General features: G+C 42.0%; 1 protein-coding gene across 1 annotated transcript in view; it reads right to left on the reverse strand.

The window, feature by feature from the left end:
• Nucleotides 1-16,135, reverse strand: part of tenm3 (teneurin transmembrane protein 3) — an 869,227-nt gene that overhangs the window by 374,343 nt on the left and 478,749 nt on the right. The window contains exon 4 of the mRNA XM_025908309.1: nt 12,311-12,390. The gene's annotated coding sequence lies outside the window, so the exon portion shown is untranslated. The remainder of the gene's footprint in view (nt 1-12,310; nt 12,391-16,135) is intronic.

The following is a 16,135-nucleotide window of genomic DNA, read 5'->3' on the forward strand; positions in this document are numbered from 1 at the left end:
GTATTAGCCAGAGGTCCCTTTACTACGGTTCGGAGCCGCGGACCTGTTTTATATACGCGTGGAATAGTTTTCTATACAAGATCACTGCGAGTGCAGCCTTACCTAATGTCCACCCCACTGTTACTCATTTTATATTAAGATTTAAAAATCTAGTTGGTATTGGTTTGGTGAGTAACCTTCAGTAATAGTAATAAATCACGCAGCAATAGTACATTCATGTAATTGTAAAAAGCATGATTATATATTAAGTAATCCAAAGTATTCAGAATACAATACTCTCACTGAGTAACGTAGCCGTGTTGGAAGTAACCTTCCCTTACGGCCCCTCACTAGGAGCAAGGTCACTGAGGCAGTTAAACAACAACTTGGTGGCCAGGTCCCTGGGTGGATGAGGTTCACCCTGAGTTCCTAAAGGCCCTGGATTTTGAGGGCCGGTCCTGGTTACCACGTCTTTACAGCATTACATAGAGATCTGGGGAGGTGCCTCTGGAGTCTCAGACTGGGGTCACTGTCCCCGTGTTTAAAAAGAGGGCAAAGAGGGTGGGCTCCAACAACAGGGGAATCAGACTTTTCTGTCCCCATGAGAATGTCTATGCCAATGTACTTCAGAGGAGAGTTCGTCCGTTAGTCGAACTGAGCTTACAGGAGGAACAATGCGGTTTTCGCCCTGGTCATGTAACACTGGGCCAGCTCTTTATCCTATCAAGAATATTTGACGGTGCATGGGAATTTGCCCAACCAGTGTGTTTTGTGGACTTGGTGAAGGCATCTGACCATGCCCCATGGAGTATCCTGCAGGGGGTGCTTTGGGAGTTTGGGGTGTCTGGCCCATTGCTATGAGCCGTTTGAGCCTCCTTGCAGAAGCTTGTTCCACGTTGCTGGCAGTCAGTCAGGCTCATTCTTGTGTTGGACTCTGCCATGGCTGCTGTTTTTCACCACTGTGTTCATAGCTTTCATCGACAGAATTTCTAGGCGTAGCCTGATGGAGGAAGGCTTCTACTGTGGGGGCCTCAGAATCTCATCTCTGCTTTTTGCAGACATTGTAGCTCTGTTGGTTTCATCAGATAGTGGTCCTCAGCTCATGCTAAAGCAGCTCACAGCCAAGTGTGAAGCGGCGAGAATGAGACTCAGCGCCTCTAAATCTGAGACCATGGTTCTCAGCTGGAAAAGGGTGCCTGCATTGGGTCAGGGACTAGTTACTGCCCCAAGTGGAGTAGAATATAAATATCTCAGGGTCATGTTCACAAGTGAGGAGAGAAATGATTAGAAGATTGACAGATGGATTGGCTTTGTGTCTGCAGTGATGTGGACAATGCATCGGTCCGTTGTGGTAAAGAGAGAGCTGAGCATGAAAACAAAGCTCTCGAGTTTGAGCTGAGCGGCTCCTGGGTGAGGTGTTTTGGGTATGTCTGACTGGAAGGAAGCCCTGGGGCAGACCCAGGACACACTGGAGAGATTACGGTCGTGTCCAAATTCATGGGCTGCATCCTCCTGAGGCCGCATTTGTAGGCTGATTACGTCACAGTGATGCACCGAAGGCTGTCAAAATTCGTAGACTCCTCCACATGCAGCCGACAAATGCGTCCTCCTTTTCCCCGAATTTGAAGGATGGGTCAGGTGTGTCCTTCGTGGCCCACCATATCCCAGAATTCATAGCGTGGCCCAGCCAATTCCAGTTTTCAACAATGGCAGCTGCTACTAAGTTTTCAATATTAGTCTTATTAATCTTTCTGGGTCACAAAATAAACTTTTAACATATTTTCAGGCGAGAATGTAGCTGTGTAAACTTCAAATATCTGCTCGGTTTATCAAGGTATTGCATATTTGCAAAAGTGCTTCGACGTTTTCGGAGACGTCTGTTACCCACCAGCTTGATAGCTAGCTGGGAGCTCGAGGGTCACTGAAGCCGCCGAGAACGGCACAACTCCTGGCACCTCATTTTCAGATCACCGCAGTCTTTCGCTACTCAGGTTAAACGTAATATATAAGTCACTTAAATAACCTAAAAATGTTGTTGTTTGGCTTTTTTCAGTGTTTTATTTGTTCGTGAGTAAATCAGTTTGGCTGAGATTAAAGTTATTAGATTAGATTAGATCAAATAAAACTTTATTAATCCCCCGGGTGGTTTTAACACAGCTGAATGAACATCAAACAGAAAACTGATTAAACAGAAGTGTGAGACAGTCGAGAATTTGCACCAGTGTCCTGTTATATTTTAGATTCCGGCCTACCCGACCTTCTGAGGACCCGGCCCACGTAGACCGTGAAGGCCGGGTCCTCAGGAGGATGCAGCCCATGAATTTGGACACCCCTTCCATCTCTTGGCTGACCTGGGAACATCTCTGTGTTCCCCCAAATAAGCTGGAGGAAGTGGTTAGGGAGAGAGAGGCGTCTTTGCTTAAGCTACTGTGCCCAGAACCTAGCCCCAAATAAACAGGAGAAAATAGATGGGTTGATGGATAATTTAAACTGCATTTCAAAGTGATGTATTTTCATTTTGCAAGATATTTAAGAAAAAACTTGCAAATCTAAAGGTGTGTGTGAAATGAGACATGGTAGATCTTGTCATTTTGCTTTTAAGTTTGACATCTAACATTAGTGTTTTTCTCACTGTCTTTTTTGGATTGTTTTTCCTCATCATATTGATGCACTATGATCATCATAAGATGCCTTTGTGAGTCAAAGCCTACATAGTGCAGCAAAGACACTGGTACACATTTTAGGGCTCGAGGGCCAAAACCTAATCTTAATGAAAGATGCAAAGAGGAAACACTTTTGTTCCAATACTCATATTTAATTCCAGTAGTCAGGAGCTTTTATTTTATATTGAGCACAATACAAAAAATAAAAAACTAAGAAAACTATGTGTTGCAGTTTGCAACACTTGTAATAGTTGCTGCCCATGCAGAGCAGAGGGAGAAACTTTGCTGAACCAATCAGAGTCCAGACTGACTCTCTTCCACAGGCCCTCTCAGATAAGTTTAGCACAAAGGGCCAAAAAATACTTATTACAGTGTAATTATAATATAAATATTCTGATTCTGATTCTGATAAATATGAGTGTATATAGTTATATTATATGTAAATACAATTACAGTGTAATCATCGGAGAGCAATTTGGGGTTAGCATTGTCCAAGGATATTAGGCATGCAGACTGGAGCAGCCAGGGATTAAACCACCAACCTTCCAGTTAGTAGATGTCCTGTTCTACTTCCTGAGCTACAGCCACCCCGATTGTGCAGGATGGATGTACAAGTTTGGATGCACAATTTTGATTTTTACAAATGATTAAGATTTTAAGATTTTATCCATACACTTTGCTAATGGCTCGCTCGTTATACTAAGTAAGTAGTCAATTTAGCAGAGTCACAGATAATCTAAAAACAAATACATTAGTGTCAGAAGCCAAAGTGTCCAGTCCCCCAGCAAGAAAATGAGCAAAACACCTCAACTCAACTTTATGGAAAGAAAAAAAAGCACGTCAAGTCATCGAAGTTGTTCTGAAAATCATAAAGCTCATACAAAATATTCTTGAAAGTGCGTTGCTATCACTAAGTGATGACTGTGTTTATTAATGATTTAGAGAAAAAGATGACTAATATATATAATTAATACTTTAGCAGCTGTCCTATTTGCTGCAATAGAAGGTGAGAAAAAATCTAAAATATTTTTTAACAATAAGTTGTTTATTGTGGAAAACAAACTGCAAATATATTATTAGTGTAACAGTGATTTATACACAGATTATTATCCCAGTGCTTTAAAATCATCCCAGTAGACTTGGATGATTTTATTTTTCTCTTGAATATTTGAGAAAAAAAACACACGTTAATAGAAATTTTAATTATAGAAAATACATGATTAATACTTATATGTGTAATATGCATGACTGAACACTCATAAAAAAATCTCTTAAAATTAACATAGAATTTGCTTCATTTTATATCAAAGTATCCACGAGGCATAAGGTATATTTTACTGGCATTACTGGGCAGATTGGTGAGCACACCATTAACCATGTCTGTTGAGTGTCCGAGTAAAAAAGAATGACATGCAGTGTTTCCTTGTCAGTTCAGACACAGACGCATCGCTGACATTTAATATTGTCTTGCTGAAACCTGAAGAGTCAGAGGATCTGCTGCAAACCTGCTGCAGAAACAAAAATGGTTCCAGGTGAACATTTAGTACAAGCCTGGTAAAACATAGTGCTTTGAGATTTTGATGACTAGTTGTGTCTCCACCACTCGCATTGTATGACTCTGCAAGTCCCTATCACAAACACAACAACAAAAAATAAACACGCAGAAACTAGATACATAGTATAACTCTGAGGATGACCGTGTAAAAGTACATTCATATTCATGAGTTCCAGTATGTGTATGAATGAGTGCATTACCAACACATTCTACTGTGCTCAGGTAGAAGGTGGAAAACTCTAACATATGACACAGAGAAGGGAACACTGAGACTGACAGACCAGACTGTATTATGACTGCTGACTCCTTGGGGTCCTTCAGAAAAGGCCATGTCTCAAATACATTGACGTGTATTTCAATGGCTATTGGACCACTCATTATATTGGAGACATTTTTGGCACAATTTCTTTGATTAAAAGAACAGTTAGACAGAAAAGAAAGAGGATAGCATCTTGGCATGTGATCGTATTCAGAACCAGAGATCTTGAATACAGGTCTTGAAAGAGAGAGACAGAGAGAAAATAAACTGATCTGACCTTCTCGTGTCCAGACAAACTTTCAGCATTTTTCTGCAGTGGATTTAGCACCATATCAATATCTATTCTCAGTGAGACATGGGACAAGTTACCTTATATGGAGAAAAATATGTTAAAATTGGCATAGAGTTTGGTCAGTTTTATATTAAAATATCCAATAGTAATGCTGGAGGTTAAAAAAAGATCCCGTTTGTAGGCAAGATCAAATGATACCTAACTGCAGTTTTTGCTACTTCCACATTAAGCAGATGATAAACGGACAGAGCACTAAATACAGCATGCCTCATTCACCTACACTGCAAAAACTCGAAATCTTACCAAGTATATTTGTCTTATTTCTAGTCAGAATTATGTCATTACACTTAAAATAAGACACAATCAGCTACAGGGCTTGTTTCAAGACAGTGAATCTTGAAACCAGAGAAAAACTAGAGATTTTTCACTTGTGCCACTGGCAGATTTTTTTTTCCACTTATTTCAAGCTAAAATATTTTGTATTAAGTGAAAAAATCTGCCAGTGGAACAAACAAGTTCCTTTAGCTTACTGAAATGTTGCCCTGTAGCTGATTGAGTGTAATGAGATAATTTTGACTAGAAATAAGACAAATATACTTAGTAAGATTTTGAGTTTTTGCACTGTATTCAGACAAGGACTTTTCCCCATGTTTTTACGTGCTTTCTATCCAACATACTCCGATGGTTGCATCACAGAGCAACTTGGGGTTAGTATTATATGGCATGCAGACCAACCTTCCCATCAGTAACCTTCCAGTCAGCTCTACCTCCGGAGCTACAGCCACCCTGAGCTGGCTGTTAACGTTATTTGCTCTTAGTGTTACTCCCATGCTCCTTGTAAATGAGTCTGTGCTTTCCTGGTCATGCCAGCTCCAGAGTAAGAGTAATAGCCAGCCACCCCAATTCCACATGACACAGTGCCTCTGAAGCTCCTAAGCCAAAGCCTGATGCAGTCTTCCAAGTTTCAACTCCAGACATTCAGTAGGCTGCAGCTTCTCCACTCCGACTGTGACTGATTCTAAACCAGGCCTGTGGCCTCCTCTGCCTCTGTTTGTGAACTGCCTATGGGTGTCCACCTCATCTGTCAATATCTAACCTTACCTCCCATAGGGAAACACCTGTACTTGCATCTGCTTGCAGTTTTAACTCCTTCTATTGCTTGTGTGGGACAAGCAATGTCTGCCAGCCATCCTCCACAGGGGCCTCTCCATGAGCCTTGTTTCTAGGGCCTCCTCAGTTTTTGTCACTAGCTCCTCTTGAGTTATCCAGTACCTATGTGCTCCAGCTGAAGGCTGCCAATGAAAACGTTCACATCTCCCATGTACCAGTGTCCTTGAATTCCCTCCTGCTTTTTAGCTTTTTAGCTTTTTTTAAAAATTTAAAATGGATTTAAAATTTGTCAGATTCATAAGATAAAGTAAAATAAATATGTACTGTATATTGTGTGTGGATATTACAAAATTGTTAGATATGTGAAATAGTCTGAGTCTCATGGTTAACGTGCAGACATGGGTGACCCAACCAAACATAACAAAATAATAAAATAAACATGTTTAACATGCCAGAATTACATGCCTACACTTCAGACTACGTGTCAAGCTGTGCATTTTCAATATTTAATTGGAAATGATATCAAAATGCAAGAATACAAGAATGCTGTCAATTTAAAAAAAAAAGAATAAATGAATAACACATTACAGTAGATTCGTATGGAAACAGTCACCTCTCTATGAAGCATCATTTTTAGTGCATTGCTCTCTTTTACTCACATCTGCAAATTTCCAGACAGGGAAGAAGGTGAGCCTGCTGTACTTACTGAGATCAACATCAGCCTAAAGCTGAGAGTCAATAAACATGTGAAAATGGCACAGCTCCTGTGAATGAGTTCATGTGAAATGCAAAGAATTTGCAAGAATGCAAAATTTAACACAAATTTAGTTCCAGCTGGCAGTGAAGTGTCAAGAGAAGAATTCAAAGAAGAAAATTAATTCGGTTCATTTTAGTATTTTGGATACCAAACTGCTGTCTTCTCTCAATGCTTTGCACAGCTCTTCCATCACAGGGTAAAGTGAGTTTCTTTCTTATTCATAGTATTTATTTCTAATATTTTCACAGATTTTGGTGATCATTGTAGCTCACATTGATTGTTCACTGCTATACACAAGTTATCTAAATGCACTTGTTGATTGGAGATTATTTAGATTAGGATAAAGGTTAAAAATTGTTTGAATTAGCAGATCTGGTTGGAGGTGATAGACAGCCAGCATTTAATAAATGTGTACAGTGGGAGATTCAAGCTTTTGTGCATTGGTGTTGACCTACAAGAGTTCTTTATTGGATTTCTTATATGAGCTACTTTTCAGATTCGACCATTGTCACGACATTCCAGGGACTGAGCCAGTATTACCAGCTTTTGCAAATTATGGACAAATCTTTGTGATTGCATAATTATGAAATCTGATCATGTCATCAAAGACTCAAGTTCCAGTGTGAGAAAACAGTCTGATTAGAATGACATGCTGTAGCAACAGAGCTGGAAGAAAGTAGCAGAAGGTCAAAGCAAGGGTTTGACATTTACACTGCAGGGAATCAACTTGCTTTCCGTGTTATGCTTTCTTACAGCATTACAGAAATTATGAAAGTTACAGCCCTTTTCCAGCAGATAATTATCTTTTAATTGCTGTTTTTTTTCCTCTTTTTTCCAACTTCAGCCTTCTTCTTCTTCTTCTTTCACACTTTGTTAAATCTCTCTGTAGCAAAAGGTCAGCGTGTGCAGAGTGTGATGCCATGGCTGCATGCATACAGGTGCAAGGGAGACGGACACATCTAAAATCTCACGGCTCATGCTCTTTGTGTGGGTTATTTGCCATGGTAACTGGTTGGCAAAGGGAAACACCATGTAATCAGAGGAAACTCTGAAGAAGGGAAAAGGATAAAGGAAATGGGAAGATGATACATCTCTTACCCTGTAAGGGTCAAGCAAGTACTCTGCTCTGGCAACAGGAAGAGTGGATAGCAGTGCGGATTTATTTATATGTTTATTCTGATAGAAAGCTGTTTGTACTATAAAGCTATGGATATTTCCCCGTGTGCACATCTTTCTCTCTGTGTTTGGGTCAACTGTGCTCTCATTTCCTACCTTCCCCCCAGGTGCTTCATTCTCTTACAACTTGCTCCTACACTGAGATAAAGTTATTACACTGGGCACAATCCTGCTTGTCCACTGTACGTGTTTCAAGGTAAGGTGAAGTATTTTTCCAGGACCTTAACCATTAATAATTGCTCTCCTGTTTCTTTGCAGTTGCACATGTCTGTTCTGACAGACGTAAAAACCAACAGGAACCTGAAAGCCTGTAGCTACTGTTTCCTACAAACAGAGCATGACACATTAGAGAATCAATGATAATAATGTTTGATCTCTTGCCACTAAGGTTTTTCCATACAAAATGTCCCTGCTGTAATCCACGCAAATGATGTTAAAAAGTGCTGTGAGAAAAAGAATTTGCGCCATTCTTTATTTTTACATATTTGTCTCATGTACGTGTTTTGAGAACTCAGAGGTTCTTGTCCATGCATTTGTGTCACTGATTATTGTAACGCTCTCCTTTCTGGGTTACCGAAGAAATGTTTTAGAGGTTTACAGATGGTACAAAATGCAGCTGCTCGCATTTTAACCAAAACTGGGAAACATGAGCACATTACCCCGGTACTGAAATCTCTTTACTGGTTGGCTTGTCAGGTTCCAGCAGATTTTAAGGTCCTGTTGCTCACCTACAAGGCTTTAAATGGTTTGGCACCTTCATATCTCTCTGACCTCTATGTTCCCATGCTCTCCGGTCTCAGGACACTGGCCTTCTAAAAGTTCTTAAAGCCAGAAGAAAGACTGGGGAGCATGCTTTTTCTTTTTGTGCCCCATCTTTGCTGAACAACCTCCCTCAAGATATGAGGCAGGCATGCTCTGTGGAGGTTTTCAAAGCTGAGGTAAAGACCCACCTGTTCACCAGTTTTTTACTACCTGGATTTTGGACTACCTCACCGAGCGACCACAGTATGTGAGGACTCAGGGCTGTGTGTCGGACAGGGTCGTCTGCAGTACGGGGGCCCCACAGGGAACGGTTCTGGCTCCGTTCCTCTTCACCATCTACACTGCAGACTTCTCCCACAACTCCACCCAGTGCTTCCTGCAGAAGTTCTCTGATGACTCTACAATAGTCGGCCTCATCACTGATGGGGACAACAAGGAGTACAGAGGACTGACTCAAGACTTTGTGGACTGGTGCCAGTTGAACTACCTCCAGATCAATGCCAGTAAAACCAAGGAGCTGGTGGTAGACTTCCGCAGGCACAAACATCCTCCACTGCAACCACTGAACATCCAAGGTATGGACATTGAGGCTGTGGACAGCTACAGGTACCTTGGTGTTCATCTGAACAACAAACTGGACTGGACTCATAATTCAGACGCCCTCTACAGGAAAGGGCAGAGCAGGCTGTACCTGCTGCAGAGACTCAGGTCGTTTGGAGTGGAGGGCCCACTCCTGAAGACCTTCTATGACTCTGTGGTGGCCTCAGCCATCTTTTATGGTGTGGTCTGCTGGGGCGGCAGCATCTCTGCTGGGGACAGGAAGAGACTGAACAGGCTGATCCGAAGGGCCAGCTCTGTTCTAGGATGCCCTCTGGACCCAGTGGAGGTGGTGAGTGACAGGAGAATGGCGGCTAAGCTGTCATCCCTGTTGGACAACATCTCCCACCCCATGCATGAGACTGTGACAGCACTGAGCAGCTCCTTCAGTGGGAGACTGCAGCACCCACGGTGTGGGACGGAGAGATTTCGCAGGTCTTTCCTCCCCACTGCTGTCAGACTCCACAACAAAGACTTTAACTGATCAAACACACACATGTGCAATAACACTAATGTGCAATAATCTTCCTGGCATCGTTGTATTTTTTACTCAGTTGTATATAGCATTTGTATTCTATTTTTATCTTATTGTATATTTTATTCTATTTTATTCTACTGTGTACAGTTGTGTACTGTATTTATTCTTATTGTATTCTAACTTTTGCTTCATAACTTTTGTGGGACTAATAAAGGTTATCTTATCTTATCTTATCTTATCTTATCTTATCTTATCTTATCTTATCTTATTTTACTGGTTCTGTCAGTATGGCTGTGAAGGTTCTCAGTCATCCAGGTCATCCATAATGATCAAGGACATCTAAGGAGCTTGGAAAGAAAAGCGTCTGGACTTTAAGTTGCTTGAAGATGTTTCACCTCTCATCCGAGAAGCTTCTTAAGTTCTAGGGTCAAATGGTGGAGAGTCACCGAGGATCATTAGGGGGTCCATTATCCCTCTTGGTGGGACACTCCCACAGGGCTTAAATCTGGGACTCTCCACTATTTGACCCTAGAACTGAAGAAGCTTCTCGGATGAGAGGTGAAACATCTTCAAGCAACTTAAAGAAGTCCAGGCGCTTTTCTTTCCAAGCTCCTCCGACTACTGTTTCTGTCAGTTTTCAAATTGTATTGTTTTTGTATTGCTTTTATTTATTTATCTTTTTTTTTATCGTCAAGTAGCTGTTCAGCACTTTGTTTGAAAGCGCTTTGTAAATAAAGTTCTTCTTATTATAAAGGAAATCTTCAGGTAAATCATAAATTAACTATTAACTGCAGTTTTTTCTTCACAAGCTAATCCCAGGCATGGCTGCCAAGATGACACACCTGATGAACCAAGAAATCACCTGTCTGACTAAGTGAAGTAGGTTAAAAGATCTCATAAAGCAACCACAGCACACATTTTCAGTCTGGAAATATGTCAGTCTCATTTCCGAGGCTTTGGGAGTCCAGCAAACCATAGTGAGACCCACACATGGAGAAAACTGGGAACAGTGGTGAACTTTCCAAGAGGTGGCCAGCCTACCGGGAATTACTCCAAGACCGTAGTGACAGTTCATGAAGGAAGGCACAAAAGAACCAAGTTTTCTTGGTAATCATGTTCAAAGTGTGTTCATCTAGTTGGCTTTCAGTACAGTTTAGACTGGTCAGGTTAGCCAGCATAGGATTAAGGTCCAGAGTTTATTAGTTTATTAAAGGAAGAAATTTCAAAGGTTTAGCTTTTTAGTTTGGGTAGTTCTCCAACAGCATACAGTACAGTAACGCAAATACGCCTGCGCATACTAGATACTCATATCTACATTGCTTTAAGGAATGTTTCACAGCTAAATGTTGCCTATAGTCTGCCTTAATGCATTCTCTTGATGTAAAACCTCTTAAAGAATTCCTATCTGTATTCAAGTTAGTGTCAGCGTGAACAATTCCTGCTTTGGTGCAATCGTTATATAACCTTTGGCTTTCATTCTTACAATAATCAATGTAAAAGTGAAATTGGAGGTGCTGAGAATAAAGCAAGAACTGGGAATAAAAACTCAGATCAGGATAGAAACCACAGGAAGACAGTGTTTCACACCTGAGAGTTTGTGATATAACAAAGTCTTGAGAGGTTTGGATAACAGGTGCCAAATGTCAGCAGCTCCATCTCCACAGAGCTGCTGTTGGCCTAGTTTGTCTTGAGATGCAGCTGTATGCTCTGTCACAGAAATGGCAAATAAGCACCAGAGGGGGTTCACACACACACACACACACACACACACACACACACACACACACACACACACAGAGATATACCTTACCCAACTACATAGACTTATTCACCAACAGGCCTGCATGAAAACAAGCTTTTCCAAGTTACAGCACAAACACAGGCATTTGTGTACGCATGCACACTCTCACACAAACAGACTGTGCACAATGTGGCATTGTACCCTTAGTGAATTGTGAAAAATAGGACAGGGTGGATGCATTTAATCTTTGGTTGTCTGTGAGGATGACTGTCAAAAACTTTTATTCGTTCTTTTGCCTTCTGTCCCTTTCGTCTCTTTTCCTGGCCTTTTATTGAGAATCTGGCCTTTCAAGAAAAAAAAGGAGAAAAAAATGCACAAAAATACTGTTAATCATTTAGATATAGGATTGTTAGTTTTTTCTTCGTCTGCCAGTAAAACAGTTGCGCAGACTTGTTTTAAATAAAACATGTGCTGTCTGTGCCGAGCACTCTGGGAGGAATGATCAATTATTTTAAAACAGGAGATATTATTTTAGATTTACCACCATCAAGTTTTGATTTGGCTGATACATGAACCTCTCTGTCATGAATATTAATAATCATATTAGTAGTTAATAATTTCAAGAGATTTATTTTTGGTGCTCTCCCTGTATGGCCTGTGCTGAGATATGCTGACATATTTACCATATTAGTGTAGCGCCACACTTTGTTTTTATGCTGTGGGTTTGAGTGTCGACTCCACTAAAGTCTGATTTTATTCTTATTTGTACAAAAATGAACTAATGTGATTTTGGACCTGTGATACGGAATGCTGACTGTAACCTGTGCACTCCTAATGCAGTTAAATAGAAACCAAAAATTGTACATGGTGAGAATACAAAATGTGACGTTATTGGTAAAAACAGTAACTGACAAAGAAGAATAGAAGCTCAGAAATCTTACTGGTACAATCTTGAGATGTTACACGGAGCAATCGTCTGTCATTGTTAGAGAGCGCAGAGTCCAAAACCAAAGAGAAGCACCTGGAGAACAGAGAGCGCTTGAGTTAAAAGAAGAAGAAGAAGAAAAGGCAAAAGTATCTAAAACCAGTCACAGTGACAGAGGGGTGCACACAAGAAAATGAGAAGCAGATTAAAAACATTTTGTCCTTTGTTTCATGTCATTTACAAAAAAAAGCTTTCCATCGCCAAGATATTACAAGACATGTGCATGGATAACATAAAGTGTGAGGTTGTGTGGTTGGAAAGCAGTGTCCCATTTCTGTTTTGTCATGTATATTGTCCCCTGGCCTTTATGAGCTGATATGTTTCAAAGCTCTTAAAAATGAATGGTCATGGGAAACTCTGTGGGCGGTGCCCAGTCTCCACAGGGAGACCCAGCTCTGCCAGAACCCCCAGGGCTAAGCACTGTCTCTCTGTCTTATTGTATTCCATGGCATTGTTGCAACAGAGTTTCAGAAGCTATTTCATATTCCATGAGAAAGGTAGGTGCACTCACAGACGCAGTAGGCAAAACCTACGAGCGAGTATCCACTGACTGGTGGAGTTTAAGGTGTGCAGAGGTTTAAAAATGTACACAGATTATGTGCACCCTGTAAGTCTGAGTGTTCTGCTTTCAGCCAACCTTGTTAGGTTAACTTGTTGTTGGTCAGAAAAATCTGAAATACTGGCAATGGAACAGTAAGACGACTGTTTGAAGCAATATTTGTTTGACCAATCAGTGTTTTAAGCACTTATAAATTCAAGGACGAGCTCATGCTTGTCAACTTTGAGGGAACTTTTATGAGAGACAAAGCTCTACCTCTAACTTTAAAGATGTGGAGTCAGATGTCAATTGGCCACGCGTCACTTTTCCATCTGGTTTCAAGCTTCTTGAAATATCAGCTGGTAGTTTTTTTGACAACAACAAATCCTCTTACAATGTTAAAAATGTAACAAAACCAAAATAAAGAATTCATGAGAAAATTCCACATCCATGCCTTAATCTATAACACTGTGTGCGCTGCTCCTCTGCCTATGCTCCGCCCCTCCACCGCTGTCAGCCAGGTGTGTTTTGTGTATATTTGACACACACACAGTAAGAGTGTTTCCAGATGTTACACTCAGCAAACTGGATATTTCTGGGGCATCAAACGAACAACAATAAGACTTTTGTTTCAGCAGTTTTCTTCACCTTCATGATTTCCACTCATTCATTATTACATCTACAATATTTTGTCAGATTCAACAGTTTTCTGTCTTCTATGAAACATAAATGTGGCTCAAAAGTTGTAAAATGAACTGGGGTCCTGGCAGCAGTAAGTCATGAACACACACACCTTTTGATAGTGGAGTGGATGCACCTCAGGAGGGACACAATTCCACCCCCCACACAGCCACTGTCTGCCTGACAAATGCTATTTCATACCAGATCCTCTCTCGAGTCGGCCATTTTGTGTCACAGCGGCTCACCCCTCCCTTCTGGTCTAGTATTATTTCATGGCCTCCTCTCACACTGTAGGGGGCAGTTTGTGTCTTGGTTTTTGAATGAAGTTTGGGGCACACACACACACACACACACACACACACACACACACACACACACGACTCTTTAATGTTACTCTGACCAAACCTATTGCATGCTGCCTCATCTCCAACCACGCATCCATTTTGTGCTAAATAGGGAATAAACATCTGAAGGCCCCAGGCCTCAGTATTATTTACATTAGTGCTAGTTAGCTATTGTTAACTATGACCAGTTCTATTGATTCTCTAGAAAGGCTGAGATATGCTGACGCCTGCTGTATCACCAAAGGACGTCACTGTTTGGTGTCCAACGGCTAAAAGAAAGGGTCACAATGCTCTTCTTAGAAATGACCAACCAACACATCACATCTAAATAATTACTAAAAATTAAGAACACATGAGATGTGTCAGAATTAGAATGTCTTATTGTGTGACATCATCACAGCCTGGGGTGAACTAATATGTTAATTATATTCTATTAAAGGACTCCTACACTGTGTTAACATCTAAGGCCATGAGACTTTTGCTAAATGAGGATAAAACATAGGTGAAAAATAGGCATTATAAGACACATGGCACACATGAAACATTCTGCAGTAGTAAAATAGGAGACGTTCAAGGGAATGGAGACATTTCATTTGTTTTTTTTGTTGCCTGTCCCGTTTGGTTCTTTTGCCATCAGAATTATTGTCTGAAGGCGAAGAAAGATGCCCAACGGATTTACTTTACCAAATGGACCATCCCAGCCTTGCCGTAATGGTCCATTTGATTCACCTTTGCTTTTATTGTTTATTTTATTTTATTTTCAGTTGTTAAATACGGGACAGACTTGACTGAGGAAAAGAAAGGGAAAGAAAAACAGCGGGGAAGAGGGACGGGGATAAAGGGCAAAAAACAAAAACCAACAAAACAGACAAAAAATACATATATCGATCACCTGGATCACCTGTTGAGAAAGAAAAAAGAGAAAACAAGCAAAAAAAAAAGAGAGCAACATAATAAACAACATCATCGTGATGATCTATGTGAATATAACAGTAAATACTAAATATTAAACATTATTGTGCAGCACGTAACAGCGCACAGTGTGCTTTGACGTAGGAGCCAAAACGGGTGTAGTTTGTGTGTGTGAGCACCCGTGTGTACACCCGTGAGCATGAACGCACTTGTATTTAAAAGGTTCCTTCATGTAACGATCTGCTAGAGGGTGTGGGGGGGCCACAGCCCCGTCCTCCAGGGCATGAAGCAGGTATGGAGGAGATCCAGGCTCCAGACATCCAGAGGCCCTCAGAACACAAGAGACCAAGAAAGACCAACAGAGGGGCAGCCGCGCCACTATCCCAGAAAGAGCTGAGGAGAGCCCCAGATGAGGGGTCACTCAGCAGCCGCGGAGCAGAAGCCAGGGGGGTTGCAGTGACGTGCCCGTGAGCTCCGCCGGCAGCCAGCTGTGCCAGAGTGACCGAGCCCCAGGCCGAGAGGCCGAGGGCACCCCATCCCCGAAGTGGCCCGAGCGAGCCCCAGGCTCCAGGCCCCGATAAGCAGCCACCAAGGAGTGAGCCGGTGCGTACCTGGACGCCCATCCCCGGACACAAAGAACCACCAACGCACCGATGTCTGAGGGCGTCTGCCACCGGCAGGGGAAGTGGTGGGGGGAGATAGACCTCCAAACCTTGGAGGGCCTGAGATGTCCTCAGAGAGGTGGCGTCTGATACCCAACCTGACATATAGACACAGACATACAGGCACACACAGATACAAACATCTATTCCCACCCTCATGCTCTCATATGCAATTACTCCACACTCAACCAACGTGGAGACAGACATAAAGAGACACTGTACACCGCTGTACAGGTCTAGGTACCCCTGCCCCTGGAGGGGGAAACTGCACCCAGACCCAGGTGGTGTTACCCTTTTCCCTGCGGTGGGGAGAAGCAGACCGCCCCGACTCCGCAGCAGCAGGGAGGCCTCACATTCCAGACCCCAATCGGACGGCCAACTCCTCCTCCTAGCCCCCCTGCTCCAACAGGCAGCAAAGAATGGGGGTGTGAAGACTCCAGACCTCCCTCCACCCGCTCATATGTAGTGTTGATGTATGTGTGTTCTAAGGTGCATTTAAAACCCAGGAGGGCATGGAGCTACCTGCCAGAGAGCAGCAGGTAAGCGCATAGCCCCTCCTGCTAGCCCTCAACGTCTACATGTATTTAAAATTGAGCGGTGAGCAACGACGCCAGGGGTGAGAAATGGAGACATTTCAGACAGTT

Source organism: Oreochromis niloticus, linkage group LG6 (assembly GCF_001858045.2).
Source record: "Oreochromis niloticus isolate F11D_XX linkage group LG6, O_niloticus_UMD_NMBU, whole genome shotgun sequence".
In the NCBI taxonomy this organism is placed as follows: domain Eukaryota; kingdom Metazoa; phylum Chordata; class Actinopteri; order Cichliformes; family Cichlidae; genus Oreochromis; species Oreochromis niloticus.